Source organism: Oryx dammah, unplaced genomic scaffold (assembly GCF_014754425.2).
Source record: "Oryx dammah isolate SB20612 unplaced genomic scaffold, SCBI_Odam_1.1 HiC_scaffold_17, whole genome shotgun sequence".
Taxonomy (NCBI): domain Eukaryota; kingdom Metazoa; phylum Chordata; class Mammalia; order Artiodactyla; family Bovidae; genus Oryx; species Oryx dammah.
This window is the reverse complement of record NW_024070201.1, coordinates 27,719,388-27,725,696: the sequence shown is the minus strand read 5'-3', so window position 1 is coordinate 27,725,696 and position 6,309 is coordinate 27,719,388. Positions and strand designations below refer to the sequence as shown.

The window sequence follows — 6,309 nt, the reverse complement described above, 5'->3', positions numbered from 1 at the left end:
GGGGGAACTAAGTCCATGCGCCAGAACTGCTAAAGCCTGCACACTCTAGAGCCCAAGCTCCGCAACAAGAGAAACCACCACAACAAGAGAGGCCACCGTAATAAGAAGCCTGCACACTGCCACTGGAGAGGAGCCCCCACTCACCGCCACTGGAGAAAACCTGTGTGCAGCAACAAAGACCCAGCACCGCCATAAACAAAAATAAATAAGATTAATTTTTTATAAGTTGGTTTTCTCCACACATTCATTATTGAAAAGAACATATGAAACAATAAAAACAAGTGTAAGCAAGTCCAATGGGGAGGTTCTGATTTTTCTCATAATAATTATATTAACAATAGAAAATAGTAGTTCTCATCTCTAGCATAAAATAAGATGGTTCTCTCTACTCTGCCAGACTCTGAGCACCTACCTATTTCTTCTGGTGATCTTGCATGATCTCTGAGCTAGATATTCACATTTTACAGCCTCTCTGATAAATCTGTGACAGGTCTAGGGCCACATGACTGGCAGATGGAGGAGCTAGGCGTTGGGTGCAGGCTGGCTGTCTCCAAAGTTCTTCACAGAACACACGTGGCTTGGCTTCCTTCTTCAGGAGGCTGGCATCCAGACAGAGGAAAAGGGTGGTCTGGGCTGGTGAGACTGCAGCTGGAGCCTGGAGATCCCTTTGGGGCATCAACTAGCTGAACTGTGCTCTGAGGAGGGTCCTGTGGGAAGTGAGTGGTCTGGAAGCAAGACACATGAACAAAGAAACTGATGATCAAAATGATAATAATGGATGAATGAATGAAGACAGCTGACATTTACCATGCACCTACTATGTGCAAACCCTGGGCTGAGGTCTTCATGGGTTCCAACTCATTTAGAACTCACAGCTATATATGATGGCATCCCTATGTGACAGATGAGGAGCTGAGGGTCGGTGGGACCTGCCTGAGTAACACTGCTGCTGGCAAAGCCAAGGTCTAGGCCAGGCCCATGCAGGTCTAAGGCAGTGTGACCCTGTGATTCAGAGGAAGTGACCCAGGGCCATCAGGTGGATGGGAGCAGGAGGCAAAAAGGCAAAATTTGGCCTCAAGTGAGTAAGTCCTTAGCTCCCAGGTTATGATGATCCAAGACTGGAGTGAGCTCCCTGTCACTGGAAGTGTTCAAGGTGAAGGAAAAGGACCAGCACGTAGAATCGTCTGGGCAAGACGGGCTCCGAGAACCTACCCAGAATGACCTAAGTGTCCAGGCCTGAACTGAGGACCCCTCACCCGCCAACCAGTGGATGGATGAGACAGTCTAGCTGGAGGGCGCGGGCCAGGGGAGAGGAGTCCAGAGTCCAGGCATGTCTTCCTTCTGGACTCGTACTCCATGCAGGCAGGACCTCGCCTGTCCACTCAGCCTCTAGGGCACTTGGCTTATATTTGTGGCTTGGTTGAATATAACAAGGAATGAACGGGAAAGCTGGACTGAACAGGAAAGCTGCCGTGCTGTGCCGCTTCCCAGAAGGGTCTCAGGCAGAAATCTCAGTTGTCTACACCTTCCACCTCCCAGCCACTCCCCCTGCTCCCCACCTCCCCGTGAATTCCACTCCAACAATTTTCAAGTCTATTTGCATGAGCTGTTTATGCTACTTAGCACCACATAAAAATAGGTCAACCTGCCTGCTCCCCACCCCTACCCTGGCCTGTGGCCCTCCCCTATCACTTTTTTTTTTTTTTTTGCAGGTTGTGGATTGGAAGTTGCCAAGTTGTTCTTGGAAGAGAGTCAGAGGCAGAGTGCAAGCAGCAGGGAGAGAGGGGTGGGTGAGGGGGTCTCCAGGCTGAAGCACACGCCAAGGTCACTGGGCACCTTCTCTTCCTGTGGGAAGGAGAGCTCTGCCTTCCCCGGGATCCTAGGTTGGCAGGGGTGGCTGGCGGGACAGGGGTGAGAGAGCTGTCCAGCTCTGTCTGGTTCACCCCACCTTGTCCCTGGCTATTCTGCCTCAACCTGGGCCTGGAGAGAGCGTGAGAGAGACTGGGGGCAGGAGGCGGCGGGGCACAGGTAGGTCAGGTGTGTTTGCCTGAGCCAGGGGAGGAGCCTTGGAAATACCTGTCTCCAGGCCACAGAGAGGAAGAACGGCCACTTCTCACCATTAGCCTGAATCATTGCTGTCACAGTTGAACTCCAGTGGGGCAGAATCAGCCAGATCAAGCCAACTGGCTGTTGATTTTATGGAGCCAGCCCCAGCCCAGTGCCTGGTTGCACAATAGCAGGCCACCGGCCAAGGCAGTGATGGCAGAGCAGGTGATGCTGCGATCGGGTGTCCTGAAGGACTCGCAGTGGTAGGGGCTGCCAGGCAGTTGGCCCTCTGCAGCGTCCAGAAGAGGGGGTTCCTGCCTCCCAGCCAGTGCCTGCTGAAACTGAAAAAGCCTCAGGACACCCCTGTGTTCCCTCCAGCTGTGTGATCTGGGCTAGACCCCAGCATCTTTGTCAGTTTCCATCTCTGCAAAATGAAGTCCTTCCTAGCCATGGGGTAAGCTGGGCTCCTGTGTAGTCTTGGGAGCCTTGGTTTCCTCAACTGCACAATGGGTCCATCAGTATCTTTCCTGTTACCTCACAGGGTCAAAGTGAGATTATGGACATAAAAATACTGAAATATTTACATGTATATATTATGTTATTGTCAACTGAAAAAAAGCATACAACCTTAAAGTTGAGGATTATGTTTTATTTGGGGGTATTATTGAGGACTATTAAAAAGCCATCATTTTGCCAACAAAGGTCCATGAGGTCAAAGCTATGGTGTTTCTAGTAATGTACAGATGTGAGAGTTGGACCGTAAAGAAGGCTGAGCACCAAAGAATTGATGCTTTTGAACTGTGGTGCTTTAGAAGACTCTTGAGATTCCCTTGGACAGCAAGATCAAGCCAGTCAATCCTAAAGGAAATCAACTGTGAATATTCACTGGAAGGACTGATGCTGAAGCTGAACCTCCAATCTTTGGGCCACCTGATATGAAGAGCTGACTCATTGGAAAAGACCCTGATGCTGGGAAAGATTGAGGGTAGGAGGAGAAGGGGGAGACAGAGGATGAGATTGCTGGATGGCATCACTGACGCAATGGACATGAATTTGAGCAAACTCCAGGAGATAGTGAAGGACAGGGAAGCCTGGCATGCTACAGTCCATGGGGTCAAACAGAGTCAGACACAACTTGGCAACTGAGCAACAATGAAAAATTACTGAGGACTGTAGTCTGGGAGATGGCCTCTCAGGTAGCTCTGGTGTAGCTCTCAAGTAGTAGAACTGTTCCAAAGAGGTAAGGGAGAAACCAAGATATATAGGAGTTTCTACTGGGGAAAAAAAAAAGTAGCTAAACATGAAAAGATTACTGCTAATCATAAAAACCAGGCATCCCAAGTTAAGACCTTAGTACCTTTCTATGTATGGGAAGATGCAAGATTCTGGGCTTATTGAAATTATTCCTTTGATATGCATCTTAGCTATCTAGGGCCAATACGCTGTTTTTCTCCACCCTGAATTCCCTCAGGGTGCACTGTCATCAGCAGTGGCTGCTGGTTTGATGGAGGGCAGCATTCTTTACTGAAATGGCAGGCAACATTTTTTTTTTTTGGTCCACATTATTAATATTTGTATTACCATTCAGGTCCTCTGTGCCCTTGTTGTGATAGCAGGGTTCCCCTTCTGTCCTGTAGACTGGGGCTCAAGTTCTAACTTATCTACATACCGTGAGAGTCTCCTTCTCCATGAGTATCACAAAACCTGCTTGGATGAGTGGGATGAATGAAACAAAGAGACAAGAGTTCTTCAGAACTGTTGAGAATGATAAAATGGATGGAATTGCTACCAAGTGAGCAGAGATGGGGCCCAGACTCCAGACCTGGTAATCTGTGTGCTCAAAGAAGCCAGGACAGACTTGGTAGTCTCTGAAGTCAAAGACAAAGATGATTACAAAGCCAGATGTGAGCTATTTGGGCCATGGCAGTGGAATCCAGAAGGTCATGGAGGAAGGGTAGGAACAGCAGGGGGTGGGTCTGCTCCTGGTGGTCTTCCTGGAGGTGGTGAGCTTGGAGCCATTCAGAGATAAGGAGGAATGTGGAAGGAGACTGTCTGCCACTGGAGAGAAACAGCCTTTGTTCTCGTTCAAGTGCAGAGGCAAGTTCTTAGAAAAGTCAAGAATGCATTTCTCTCCAGGGTGTTCACTGCGGGAGAGGTGGGTCAAACGGGCTTGCCCTTGTCACCAGCTGTAGAAACAGAAGAGGGCGTCCCCAGCTCCCGCCTGCTCAGGAGCAGGAAGGCCTGGGTGACCTTGACTCTGAGTACATTGCCCCTTGGCGGCTCCCAGGACCTGTGTGCCCCACAGCTCAGGCCATCTTGATGCCAACTGTTAAGGAATGGACCCTCCAGGGCCCACCTCCTCCCAGCCTTGCCTTATAAGACCCTAGTCACCCTGGCACCCACAGCCGCAGCAGGAGCCAGTGTTCCCTGAGGTTTGGGACCTCTGGCAGCACAGTTGTGGCCTGAGAGCCACCACGTTCCCTGCCAGGCGACCGTGCGTGCCACATGGCTGAGGACGGACCTGAGCCGGGAACCGGACTTTCTAGGGGCTCCTGGCTTCTCTCCAACTGCGAGCCACCTCCAGGACTGGTGGGCAGCCTGGATTCCAAGGCTGTGCCCGCTGCCATGCAGCCCCCAGGTCCAGAGCTGGTGGATCTGGAGGAGCCTATCCCAGGGAGGCTGGCAATGAGGGCCTTTGCCTCAATGCTGGAGACAAGGCTCAGGCGATGTCCCAGCCTCTCAACTCTTCACCCACCAGCCCAACCATGACCAACCCAGACGGCTGCCCGAGGCTGAGGAGTCAGGGCCGAAGGAGGCCTGCTAGGGAAGACGGGAGGCTGAGGCACACCAGCTGAGAACATTGTGCCTTTGGATGGGCTAGTGCTGAAGGTGGGGTCTGGGAGTTGGGACCACCTCTCCATGTCTCCCAAAGAGCTCCTTGATTTCTGGGTCTTGGGGAAAACAGCAGAGTGTGCCCCTCTTTGGCTCCAGCCTGGAGCAACAGATAAGAGGGGTTTGGGGGTGGTCTTTGCATTGTAGTCTTTGGATAAAAGAATTGTGTTCCCACCTCAGTTGCCCCCATACCCCAGAAGAGACTGGAAGAACAAGAAAAGGGGCCAGATGCCAGCAGGGAACAGCCATGTTGTGTGGGGTGTCAGGGGAGGAAGGGAAGTTTCGGGGTGCTGGGTGGGTGGTTGGCTGGCAGAGAACATACTGAGGGTCATGGGCAGAAATATGCCCCAAGAGCTCACTTTAAAGATCACTCTGCTGGGGACAGCCTGGGGAAGAGATTAACTTTGAGTGTCCTTGTCACCTGGAGGCCTGCCTAGGGTGAGGGTAGTGAAGGTGGCACCTATTAGGACCCTCTTGGCCAGGCCTTCTCCTACATCACCTCTATTCCTGCGACAGCCCTGCAAGGTAGGTGCTATCACCCCATTTTACAGATGGGAGAAGGATGCACAGGATTTTAGTGTGGGTGTTTGTGCCTGCAGGGACCCCTGACCTGCCTGAAAAGATATATAGGGGGAGAGGCTCCCCTGGTCTTCTCTTTGGGGGATGGTGGGCCATGGTTCATGTCGAAGGAGCCAACACCTCCCTGGAAGAATGTAGGGTGTCTCAGTGTCAGCTAGGCTGATGAGCTCAGTCAGGACAAGGAAGGGCTGGGTGCGAGTGAGGGGAGAGGGGAGGACCCCCTTAACTTATAACATTTGGCTTCCCCTGAATGCACAAGGCGAACACTTTCATGAAAATTTCTGCAGGGCTCCAAGTGAAGCGCTGGAGGGGAGTTGAGGGGCAGGAACGGGGAACTCCCCAGGAAGGACTCTAGGGGAGCTGCCGGTGGGAGATTGGGGGGAGCTGGCCACCCACTGTCTCTCTGTGGGGACAAACTAGTTCTTGCTACTTACTAGAGAGCAGGTGAGTCATGAGGAGAGGTTGCATCAGGCACACTGTGAGTCTGCCTGTGCCACCGGCAGAATTATTTCACTTCTGGAACCAATTCATTCATTTAACAAAACCAGGGGTCCACCCAGAGCCAGGCCTGTTCTGGCACTGGGGATCTAGAAACAAGCACAGCAAACAAAAAATCCCTGCTCTCCTGGAATTTAGTTTTAGTTGAGAGAGAAGTGAGAAGCAACTTAAGGAAAATATAGAATTTATCCACTGTAATAAATGTGAAAAAAATATAATAAGGCTAAGAAGGGACTTGAAATATTACAGAGTAGGTGTGTAAATTATAGGCTAGGATGCAAGGAAGGGACATTG

At 51.2% G+C, this 6,309-nt stretch overlaps 1 long non-coding RNA gene across 1 annotated transcript; it reads right to left on the bottom strand.

The window, feature by feature from the left end:
- Positions 1 to 208: 208 nt before the first annotated feature.
- On the bottom strand, positions 209 to 2,165 carry LOC120876308. Its single transcript, XR_005724147.1, has 2 exons — positions 2,077 to 2,165; positions 209 to 725 (listed from the first exon to the last, which is right to left on the bottom strand). It is a non-coding gene; the product is annotated as an uncharacterized LOC120876308 (long non-coding RNA).
- Between the last annotated feature and the right edge of the window lie 4,144 nt (positions 2,166 to 6,309).